The following is a 12,477-nucleotide window of genomic DNA, read 5'->3' as shown; positions in this document are numbered from 1 at the left end:
ACAGGGTGCAGCTAAGAGTGGGGCTCAAATAGGGATTTGTAACAGGGTCCAGAAGAGCTTGGAGATAATTGGCTCCACACCACAGGGACACACCTGCCCAGAATGCTGGCAGCTGTGGCCAATTGTGGGAGGAGCCAGAAATGAGGCTGCAGAAGATTGGTGCTGAGATTTAAACCAAGGTGCAGCAGCCATTTGGTGCCTCTCTTTTTGAGACCACGTGAGGCCCCCCTCTCTTTCGGGGGCCACACGGATGGGGTGAGAGTCAGGACCACGAGGCTTTGGAAGTGCTCCCTTTTGCCACGTGGAAGGTGCCAGGATGACTGTATGTATTTGTGGAGAATGTTAGTTTGTATTATTTCAAATAAATAATAAATTCCTTTCCTTTTCACTGATCTCTGGTAGTAAGAGACATCTTTCCTCAGGCAGTGGTCCAAACGAACCCAGTAGGTGGGGAGGAACCTCCGGAGAAAAAGGGGGGGTCTTTTATATCATTTAGCACCTCCCCCTGGTCTGTTCTATAACAGATAGACAACCCATCATGCAGATTTCAAAGCCCTGGTAATCAGGATGCTCACAGAACTGATTGAGCTTGATAGCGAAATTAAGGAACAAATAAAGGCTACCCAAAGTGAAATAAAGCAAAATGTACATGGAACAAACAGTGACAAGAAGGAAACCAGGACTCAGATCAATGATTTGGAACAAAAGGAAGAAATAGACATCCAAACCAGAGCAGAATGAAGAAACAAGAATTCAAAAAACCGAGGAGAGGCTTAGGAAACTCTGGGACAATTTGAAACATTCCAATATCTGAATCATAGTGATGCAAGAAGGAGGAGAATAAGAGCAAGAAATTGAAAGCTTATCTGAACAAAAAATGAAGGAAAACTTACCCAATCTGGGGAAGGAAATAGATTTCCAAGAAGTCCAGGAAGCCCAGAGAGCCCCAAAGAAGTTGGACCCAAAGAGGAACACACCAAAGCATATCATCATTAATTTACCCAAGATTAAAGATAAAGAGAGAATCTTAAAAGCAGCAAGAGGAAAGGAGATAGTTACCTATAAGGAGTTTCCATAAGATTATCAGCTGATTTCTCAAAAGAAATTTTACAAGCAAGAAGGGGCTGGAAAGAAGTATTTGAAGTCATGAAAGGCAAGGACCTACATCCAAGATGACTGTATCCAGCAAAGTAATCACTTAGAGTGGAAGGGCAGATGAAGTGCTTTCCAGATAAGGTCAAGTTAAAGGTGTTCATCATCACCAAGCTGTTACTATATGAAATGTTAAAGGGACTTATCTAAGAAATAGAAGAAGATCAAAAACTATGAACAGTAAAATGACAACAAACTCACAACTATCAACAACTGAACCTTAAAAAATGAAAACAAAAACTAAGCAAACAACTAGAACAGGAACAGAATCAGAAACATGTACGTCACATGGAGGGCTTTCAGTGAGGATGGGGAGGGGAAGAATGGCGGGAAGGTACAGGGAATAAGAAGCATAATTGGTATAAAATAGACAAGGGGGCATTAAGGATAGTATAGGAAACAGAAGTCAAAGAACTTATGTGTACAACCCATGGACATAGAACCCTAAAGGGTTACAACCCATGGACTCCACCCTAAGCGGGGGAATACTGGAGGGCTGGGGGGTGCAGGGCAGAGGGAGAATAAAAGGGAAAATTGGGGAAAACTGTAATAGCACAATTAATAAAATATACTTAAAAATTGTTTACATTGGCCTGCTTGGTTTTTGTCCCATCTCTGGATCAATTCTCTTCGTCGAGAAAGGATTAAAATGACAGAACAGTCTGAATCCTGTGCCCATCCCCCCTCCAACCACAGACCACAAACCCAGCACAAGTTGTCCCCACGGAGAATTCAGGACGCCATCTCCAAAGTACATGTAAGAAATGCTGGGCAGGAAAAACAACAGATGTCCACTACCAGCAAATGAAGACATTTTCCCGAAGTATGGTACTTTTGTATCAACTGCCAGTTGAATTACACATGAAATACACAAGGCTTGGCAGGAAAGAAGATGAAAGCATTGATTTTTAAAATATTAATTACGTTATGCCTTTTAAAATATAGTTAGGTGTTACTGCTAGCTTGTTGTGCATACGCATGTGGATGGCTTTACCAATTTTAGTAAATGTGGAATTTTTATATAAAGTAATATTATTTTAATAAAGTTATTTTTTATGCCAGCTTATCATATTTTAAAATATAATGAGGAATATAAGTGAAAAACAATTACTCATTTTGGTGTCAGTTTGGTGGTATGTATTCCCCCTGTTCTGTCTTATTCCAAGTTTGTAGTTACATATTTTAATGTTTAATTTTGATTATGTGTTACATATAATTTTATAACCTACTTTATTTTTTAAAAGATTTTATTTATTTATTTTTAGAGAGGGAATGGGGAGAAAGAGAGAGAGATCAATGTGCAGTTGCTGGGGGTGATGGCCTGCAACCCAGGCATGTGCCCTGACTGGGAATCGAACCTGCGACACTTTGGTTCACAGCCTGCACTCAATCCACTGAGCTATGCCAGCTGGGGCATAACCTACTTTCTTTATTTAACATTTTAGCAGGAGCATTCTCCTTGCTACTGTAAACTCTTGATGGGAAGAATACTAATAAATAAATAAAATTTTATCCACAATATATCATTACGTGTATATTTGAAAGGTTATATTGCTTTCAGTGTTCTACAATTGTAGATAGTGCTGCCATTAATATGTTCTTGCCAAAGCTTTGTTTTCTGAATTCCAGATTACCTCCTTAAGAAGATTCTCTAGCAATGAGATTCCTGGATAAAGAATTGTAGATGTAGCCCTGGCTGGAGTAGCTCAGTGGATTGAGCGCGGGCTGGGAACCAAAGTGTCCCAGGTTCGATTCCCAGCCAGGGTACATTCCTGGGTTGCAGGCCATAACCCCCAGCAACCGCACATTGATGTTTCTCTCTATCTCTCTCTCTCTATCTCTATCTCCATCCCTTCCCTCCCTAAAAAAATAAGTAAATAAAATCTTAAAAAAACAAGAATTGTAGATGTGCTAAATGAAGATTGTCTTTCCTTTTCATTTTGTTTTCCTTCCATTTGATTGTTCTTTTAAAATACATCTCAAATTTTAACTTTAGAAACCATTGGAATTTTTTTTTGTCTTGGCACACCTATTACACACAAGGGGCAGAGCCTTAGGCATTCACCAGGGTGGGGCAACCACATCTCTGTTCTGTGACGCTGTACGTGGGGGAGGGCTTCCAGAGCGAACAGTGCGGCTTGCCCCACAATCTGCCGGCTTTCAGTCACTTCCCCCCACTACCCACAATCCAATTGGGCCCTTCTGGTGCCGATTCCTGGTGGGTGGTTTTGTGTATGTTCTAGGACCCTGTGGATCTCTCCAACAAACTCCCCTGTGAGGCTGGGAGTTTCTCCCGCTGCTGCTTCAACGCCCACAGGTTTTTACAGTCAGGTTTTGAGGCTCTATTTCCTCACTCTGGAACCCTGGGTTGCACGATCTGTCTCACTCCCTAGTTGTTGCTCCCAGTTTCTCTGTACGCGAATGTGGGACCACCTGGTCCACAAGCCACCACCTTGCTGTGAGTCCTCTCCGCCCAGCTGCATGTCTCTGCCCCACTGCTCCCCGCCTCCCTGGTCTGGATGAACGTTTCTTCTTTAACCCCTTGGTTGTTGGACTTCCATACAGTTAGATTTTCTGGCAGTTCCGGTTGTTTTTTGTTTTTGAATTTGTTGTCCTTCTTTTGGTTGTGCGAGGAGGCACAGTGTGTCTACCTACGCCTCCATCTGGGCCGGGAGCCATGTTGTACTTCGTATTTATTTGGCAAATGTCTCTGGAACCCATGTTCGGTGTTGCAGAGCACAGTGTGGGCGTATCTAATCCAGGTTTCAGGAGAAACAGAAGGCTTCTCGAAACAAATGATAGATAAACTAAGGAATGAATACGAGTCAAGAGGAAAATTAAGCAGAAAAGGAGAATGTATGAGGGAGGAATGTATCTCCCAGAAAAAATAAAATGAACAAAATGCATGGCATAATGGAAAAATCGCATGGATTTTGGTATAAACAAAGACATGAGACTGGGCAGATGACAGAGGCCAGATTTTTAAAAATTCACCTGCAGAAAATGAGAGGGATTGATAAGGCACTCAACAAAGTGAGACTGCTGCATGGCTTCCACTCCTTAATGTTTTATATTACATAATCTCTCAGGTTTTCGTCCTCAGTGTGGTGCACTTCTCTGCCTGACACGGAGTCTGAAAAGTGATGTTGTCACGTGACACAAAGGACAGGTTGAAAAAAGAAAAGTGAGCGTCTTCATCAGTGTAATTGGGTGTCTGATTTGGGAATAGGAATGGGGCTTTTTTCTTCTCCCGTCATAAGAGGATCCCCAAGAATTTCCCCTAGTAAAAGGTGCTGAAGACTGTTTCACTTTAAACCAACATAGCTTCAGGAGCTTATGCAAATTTCCTAGAAAACACATTAAGAGTCGAGTGAATACAACAGGCTTTGTTGTTCCCTTTGTCCGTTTTAAATTTGAGATCGCAAACAGGCCTATTCTGCCCATTGGAACAAAAACACATTATTAGCCAATAATTTCTATGGAAACATCGAGTTTTGTGAGCCCTGAGTTTGCCTCATTCTGGCCTCATCTATCGTGGGATGTTTAGCTCTTAAGCTTCCTCTCCAAGGCAATAACACGGGACACAGACAGATGCACACAAGTGGGCATCGCCTGTACATCTCCTGTTGCTAACTCACCTGCCAGAAAGCCCAGACCGTGGTTTTTAAAAATCCTTAGTCAGGAAGTTGTAAAAGCAAAATAGTGGTGGAGGGGATGAAGAATGGATGGGTTTTTCCGGGGATCTCGGTCCTTTTTCTGTCTTTCTCCACAACTCATTAGAGAACCTAATTGAACCGCTTCCCTGTCACAATCTCCCTTGTCTGTGAAATAAGGGAAATTATGGCTGCCCTTTCCCGTGCCCTTTGATAACTTCACAGGGTGCTCAGAGATGTTATGAAGATTAATAAGCCAAATGCTTGTAGACTACTTTAAGCTCCCCACCGGGAGAAAGCAGCAAATTGAAATCCATTGCTCTGAGAGCAGGAGGGGCCGGATACCAGAGGCCAGGAATCAGAGCCTTAGCCATCCTGAGCTCTTGCTCTTCTGTGAGTGGTGGAGCAGAGCCTTTCCCTGTGCCCGCCAGTGTCGGCCCTGGTGCACAGAGGATGGGCCATCCACCCCTGTGCCAACATGCTTTACTAGGTCAACCCCAGAACTTAATCTAATGGACCAGAGCTTGAAGTATTCAATGAGCCTTTGTAACTGGGGAAGGTGTAAGTGAGGTAGACTGAATAATGCTCCCCCAGATAGACCCACACCCTAACCCCGGGAACCTGTGACTCTTTGACCTCATTTTGCAAAAGGGACTTTGCAGATGTGGTTAAGTTAGGATTATTAAAGTGGGGAGAGCACTCTGGGTTGTGTGGGTGGACTCAATATAATCACAAAGGCACTTATAAGAGGGAAGCAGTTAGTAGTAAGAGATGTGGTGATTTGGGGGCAGTGGTTGGGAAGGACGCAAGGGTCACTGGGCCAAGGACTGCAGGAAGCCTCTATTAGCTGAGAAAGAGGATGAGGAAACAGAATTCTCTCCTCAAGCCTCCAGAAGGGACCCAGCACTGATGACCCCTGATTTTAGACTTCTAATCTCTAGAGCTATAAAATAGCAAAAGTGTTTGGTTTCACCCACTAAGGTTGAGGTAATATAGCAATAATGGGAAGCTAATACTGTAGACATGGTGTAGTGGGTTAAATTGTGGCCCTCAAGAAGTTCTGTCTATATCTGGACACTCCGAACCTGTCAATACAATTTACTTGGTGAAGGTGCCTTTGCAATGTTACTGAGTTAAGGATCTGAGGAAGAGGCCATCCTGGCTTACCCAGCTAGGTAGTAATTCCAATGATAACTGTCTTTATAAAAGATAGGAGCCACAGAAAAGAGGAGAAAGCATGTGAAGATGGTGGCAGAGATTGGAGTTACACAGACAAGCCAACGAATGCCTGAAGCCACTAAAAACTGGAAGAGTCAAGGAAGGATCCTCTCCAAGGACTTTCAGAGGGTACACAGCCCTGCCGACACCTTGGTTTTGGACTTCTGACCCCCAGAACTGTGAGGGAATACAGCCCTGTTGTAGTGAGCGTTGACAGCTATGTATCTCCCCACAGAAGCAAGTCTGCAGGTCTGAGCCGTCTCTGATCAATGTAGAAGGATTTTTCCACCGCATGTTACAGTAGAGAGAAAGAAAAGTAATTACAGGAATAAAGAGAGGGTCATGAAACTACCTTCAGAATGCAATTTGTGTTTGGAAATGAGACAGGTACTCTTTTGATATTAAGGCAGAATCGGCTCTCCATGCCCCTTTTTAGAAGAGACTCTTACTTGTATACTACTACCCCAAACTTGCTCATCTGATTGCTAACTTTTGATTTTGCCAAACACAGACATTGAGGAAATCCAATCACTATTCGTTTTCATAAACTATGAAACAATTCAACAATAGATGCATAAGAAGAACATGCAGCATAAAGTCAGATTCCTAAATTAACTTATACAGCTTTATATATTTTTTTAAATTACAGTTTTTCTTAATTTTTCTGGTTTTACCAAAGACTGTTGAACACTTTAGGGTGGAGGCCCTGGCCTTCAGATCTGCACGGTGACACGGGGCCCTGGGGGAGGCACAAAGGGGACAGCAGGCTGCCTCCCAGAGGATCCCGTAAGAGGGTTCTCTCTGACTATTGCTCCCTGAAGATGTGATATGGGGAAAGGGGAGTGAATTCTAGGAAGGTCAGGGTGGGGTGTGCAGGTGGTCATCAACCTCTACTCACTGGGCATTGTCCAAGGCTGACCCATACATGCTGAAAGTGTGTTTACAGTTGGGCAGAGGATGGGAGGGTAGGAGGTGGCCTTCCAAGCAGAGGAGGCTACTTGGGCAAAGGCAGGGCGACACGCGATAGAATAGCACTGAAGATGCTCCTTGTGAGCCAGACCTGGTGGATGAGGACCTGGAGATTTAGGGTCTCAGGAGGGGAAAGTGACGAGAACAAGGTCCATCATCCTCTTTCCAGAGTATTTCACACTGATTACTATGACATTGTGAGATAGTGGAGTCATCATTTGTTACAGAATAATAACCTGTTTTAACTAATTACAATCTCAATACCAGTTGTGGTGTCAAACACTAAAGGCCAATATATTCTAAGCATTCTCATCATCAGTTGTCATGGGTTTTTCATATCACATGTTGCAGTAAATAGAAAAATAATTACAGGAGTAAAAGGAGGGCCATGAAACTACCTTCAAAATGAAATTTGTGTTCGGAAATGAGACTGGTACACTTTTATTATTAAGGTAAAGCATTAGCATGTCTTAGCATGTTGGTAGCCCACCTCTGAAGACAACTGTCTGTTACTGTTATTTTAAGATATCTAGGTTAACAATAAAAAAGAACAAGTTATGACCCATGGTCCAGACCAGCTTATGGCCTCTTTTCATACTCCATCACTCTGAACTGAAGCTCCTACTGCACCTTGCTCAGTGGTAGAAATCCTAAACGATATGAATCCCTATGCCAGAACGTGAAGATTTAAAGGACCATAAACAGCAGGCAAGGCAAAGGGCCCCAGCTGAGGGACAAAGAGAGGCATAAATCAAGAAAAAAACAGGCTATTTAAAAAGTGGCGGAAAGTTAGGACTTCCTACTGGAATATGCTTATGGGGTCATGCAGAGCTGTGGCCAGAAAGCTCTGCTTGTGTGGCTATATTTACCTAGGAATGCGTTAGACTTGACTTGGCACCACTGGCTCCTTTCACTTCCTCATAAAGAAGGGATATGCCACTTTGAAATGGAAAGGAAAGTTAACTGAAAGTTCTTCTTTGATTTTCTCTGAGCTCGTCAGCTGGAGAACAAAAAAGAGAAAAAAGAAGAAAGAAAGGAAAACAGGCCTAGCCAGTTGCCATCACCACCGCAAACAATGATGCTTTTGAGATAGCTCAGCCATGAAAGTGAGGAAGCTACACTCCTTTCTTCCAAGTGAGTTGAAAACTTATTCTGACACCAAAACCTGCATACAAATGCATAAACATCTGTATTCATAAATGCCAAATCTTGAAAAAAAAAACAAGGTGTCCTTTAGTAGGTGAATGGATAAGTAAACAGGTACATTCAGACAATGGAGTATCAGTCCAAACTAAAAGGAAATGAGCTACCAAACCATGAAAAGACATAAGTGAAACTCAAGTTACTATTACTAAATGAAAAAAAATATTTGGAGAGGCTACAAACTATGTGATTTTAATTAAATGATACTGTGGAAAAGGCGAAACTATAGAGAAAGTAAAATATCAGAAGATAAAGGGGGAGAAGAGGGATGAATTGGCAAAGCTCAAAAGATTTTCAGGGCAATGAAACGGTCCTGTGTGACACTACAATGACGGATGCATGTCAACATCAAAAATGAGCCTTAAGGTAAACTCTGAACTTCAAGTAATAACGAGGGGTCAGTGTAGGTTCCTTAATTGTAGCAAATGTACCTACTACTGAGGGACCTCATAATAGGGGAGATTTTGCGTGGGTGGAGGCAAGAATAAATGAGAAATTTCTGTCCATTCCATTCAGGTTTGCTATAAACCTAAATCTGCTCTAAAAAAATAAAATCTATTAAAAATGAGAAGGTGAGGCTGAGAATGATGGCCACCTAATCAGTAAAACTGGCTCTCATAAGTCTCCCACAGTTTTGTGGATTTCTAGATCAATAAGCACATCTAGATTGCATGCTATGTGCCATGCTTTGTAAGTACAATGGCACATATAAAAGAAAGAATGCCCCTATTCTTAAGAAGTTACTGTGTGTTGACTGGTATGAGTCATGACATAGGACTAATAAGAAACTGAATGAACAGCTGAAGAATGAATTGAGTGAAGAAGTTACCAAGCACTGGAGACGTGAAGAATCACCTCTCTAGGTGATACTGACTAAAAACAGAGAGAAGTTTACTAGTCAAAATAACACTTGATTCTATACAAAGAAGCCTCCGAATCTTGGTGACAACATTGTTTGGTCTCCTCTCACAGTGCAAGGTTGGTACCTCTATCCAGGTACCAGCCTTACATGATCACTCAAGGACCAGCTGGCACTTCTCCCATCGGCAGCTTCTGTGATGACCCTCCAGGATGACCCTCCACAGATTCTTTATTCAGTTGGTCACTGGGGAAAGAAAGGCTCATGCTTGAGACTATGAGAAGTTTTTTAAAGATTTTATTTATTTATTTTTAGAGAGAGGGGAAGGGAGGGAGAAAGAGAGAGAAAAAAACATCACTGTATGGTTGCCTCTGGCATGGCCCCTACTGCAGACCTGGCCCGCAACCCAGACATGTTCCCTGACTAAGAATCAAACTGGTGGCCCTTTGGTTCACAGGCTGGCACTCAATCCACTGAGCCACACCAGCCAGGGCCTGAGATTGTGAGAAATCTCAATAAGACCATTCTAGAAGTGGGATACAGTATTCCTGCTTATCGTCCACTGGCTAGAACTTAGTCAGTGGTCCCGCTTAACTGCAAGAGAGACTGAGAGAAGTTTGCCTCAACTGTGCTTCCAGGAACCCAAAGCAAACAAGCTGGTCAAGCAATCAGCTGGTCTCTGACACCCATGGGAACAATGAAAGCAAGCAAAGCCTTAGCAGGTCAAAGCAGGTTTCAATCTCTGAGCAATAGTGCGAGGTCTGGAGAGGGGCTTGAAAAAGAGGGTCTGAAGTGTCCTTGTGAGAAAAAATAGCCCAGAAGGACTGGCTGGTAACTTCTCAACCACCTAAGAACAAATCATTGAAATAAAGCAATACGATGAAATATTTTAACAGGTAGGGAAAAATGAAGCTGGTGGGACATAGAGAAGTTTTCTTCTCTTTCCATGTCACCAGAAAAGGTATAGGAGCAAGTGACACATTTTAGGATGACCCAAGGAGGCAAAGACATATTGGGGACTCAGAGACAGTTGAAGGAATTAGAGAAAATGAACTGAGCATCTACAGTTTGGGGTTCAGTTATAGAGAATTTGGACTTTCACATGAAATCTCTTTCTCAACTGGCCTGTATACATTTGCACATACTGACTCAATGTGTGGTCTGATAACTCAGTAGGTATTATCCTGTTCTCCAGAAGTGCCATTAGCTAGTGATCTAGAGGACAAACCCCCCCATGTACCCTCAGGCATCCACCATCAATAATATTGGATAGAGATTATAAATCAGAGATGGCTGAACTCTGGCTGCTTTTGGAATGACTTAGTGGACTGATTCTGACTTATTCAGAATCATCAAGTCTTATATCTATGATCTTTGAACCAGATCTCCTTGAAACTTGGTTCGCTTTGGCTAATCTTAAGGCTTAATTGACACAAGAGTCTCACAGGATCTATACCTTGGTTTGTTTTGATTTAGGAGCCATCATCACCATATTAGAATAATTAGCGCTTTTGAACAGATTGTGGTGTTCAAGTTGAAAAGCAGTTGGGTTCTGGACTGTACTTAGGGCTTCTGAACCTGATGCCCACTGCAGCTATGGGTAAGAGCAGTGTGATTTTTGCCTTGTGGGATCCCCTGTCCCTACACATAATAAATAAAATTATAAGACTATTCAATTAAACAAAAAATGGACCCCTGAAAAAGACAAACAGACCAAGAACAGCTATTCCGTGCAATTAATTTCCTGAACTAAACGGCCCAGGCTGAGATAGTTCCCAGCTTGGAAAGCCTGTCCCATTGATCACGTCCTCCCTTACCTCCCTTCTTTTGGAAAACTCATTCTTCCCTTCCTGTCCTGAAAATTGTCCCTTAGGAGCTGCCAGGATCTTAAACGCTGTGACGGACCTGGCCGAAGTGATTGGTCTAGGGAAGGCCACAGACTCAGGATGGGCCAATTAAGGACCTATTTGCAATTTTTCAAAGTAGAAATGCTGATGGAGAGTCTTTTTTCATGTGTGACAAAACTTAGGATGCATGAGGCCAGGAGGTATCCATGGACAGGAAAATGTATTTCTGTAAGAAAATCCAATCTTCGAGGGTTAAAATCTGAGTGGACACGTGGAAATACACAGCACAACTTCTACTGCAGAAGGAGACTCCTGCCTGCCTGAGATTTGGTCATTTGAGCTAATGATTTCAACTTCCCTTATCTTCTTTTAATATGTTAATGATTGGTTAATGGATAGATTTCATGCCTGTGAGGGGCTGGAGATTGGAGAGGTGGGGTGGGGGAGGGTAGTTGTGGTTGTCCAAACCATAATAGCTTGAATGTCTATGAAAACAATAGCAACAACAAAAGAGTCCCAAGGAAGACATCCAGAGAACACGTGTGTTGTAGCGCATGGAAGAACAGCAGGTTGCGGTTACCTCAAAGCCGCCTTTATGGGTAAGAGCTGCCGATCTCAGAGTGTTTGGGCTCAAGAAACAGGGAGTACTCGTCATAACCCAGGAGAATTACCAACTCTTCAAGTTTCAGTTTCTGACTCTTGAAGTTGGGAAATGTGTCCATAAGCTTGGTAGACACTCTCTAAAATAATAAAATTTAGTTCTATAATAATTTAAAATTGTGCTTGTATGTTTTTATCATGAATAGATATATATTCATGGGCTTTATTTGAATTGAGGAGCATGCAATGCATTTAAAGTTAGGCTTATGAAGCAGAAGAAAACTTTAATTTAATACAAAAGAAATAACTATCTTTTTTGGTATCCAGTTTTTTTTTGTAGAGGTACCTGAGCCCCAATACAAGGTAGAAGGAGATGGGTTTTAGTATATACCCAAAAATGGTTAGGCTCAAATTTACTAAGTGGTATAAGGACCCTAGAATAATCTATGAAAATTATAATCTAATGTATCCAGTAATTTGTGCAGATCAGTCAAATTTGCTTTCAGACTGCTGGAGCCCTGCACTTACCGGAAGTCTTCTGTGACCCAGCACAGAGGACAGAAGAGCACCCTGAACTCACTCGAATCCCCAGGGCGCCCGGATAAAACACAGACAGCAATGCAGGTGCTAAGCTGATTCGGCCCTTTAACATAAAACAGGCCTGCTTCTGTCGGGCTTTTGTAAACTGCCCCTTCTGCCACGTTCGCCCCAGAGAACTGAACGTCTAACACCAAAGAAAACAAAGGAGATACCTTGGGAACCAACTCAGAGAGCCTCACATCCTCCGCACGGTGACTCAAGTACAATGGAATTCTGACTGACTGAAAGTAATTCACTGGTGTGTTTCACATACAACCCTCTTCAAGATGCTGTGATGATGAATGATAAGATTCTCTAATCATCTATACTAACTTTGAGTTGCAAATAAATACTAAGAAATCCACTTAAAATACATAGCATTTCAGACTATACAACT

Source organism: Phyllostomus discolor, chromosome 1, assembly GCF_004126475.2.
Source record: "Phyllostomus discolor isolate MPI-MPIP mPhyDis1 chromosome 1, mPhyDis1.pri.v3, whole genome shotgun sequence".
Lineage (NCBI taxonomy): Eukaryota > Metazoa > Chordata > Mammalia > Chiroptera > Phyllostomidae > Phyllostomus > Phyllostomus discolor.
Note: the sequence above shows the minus strand (reverse complement) of the source record.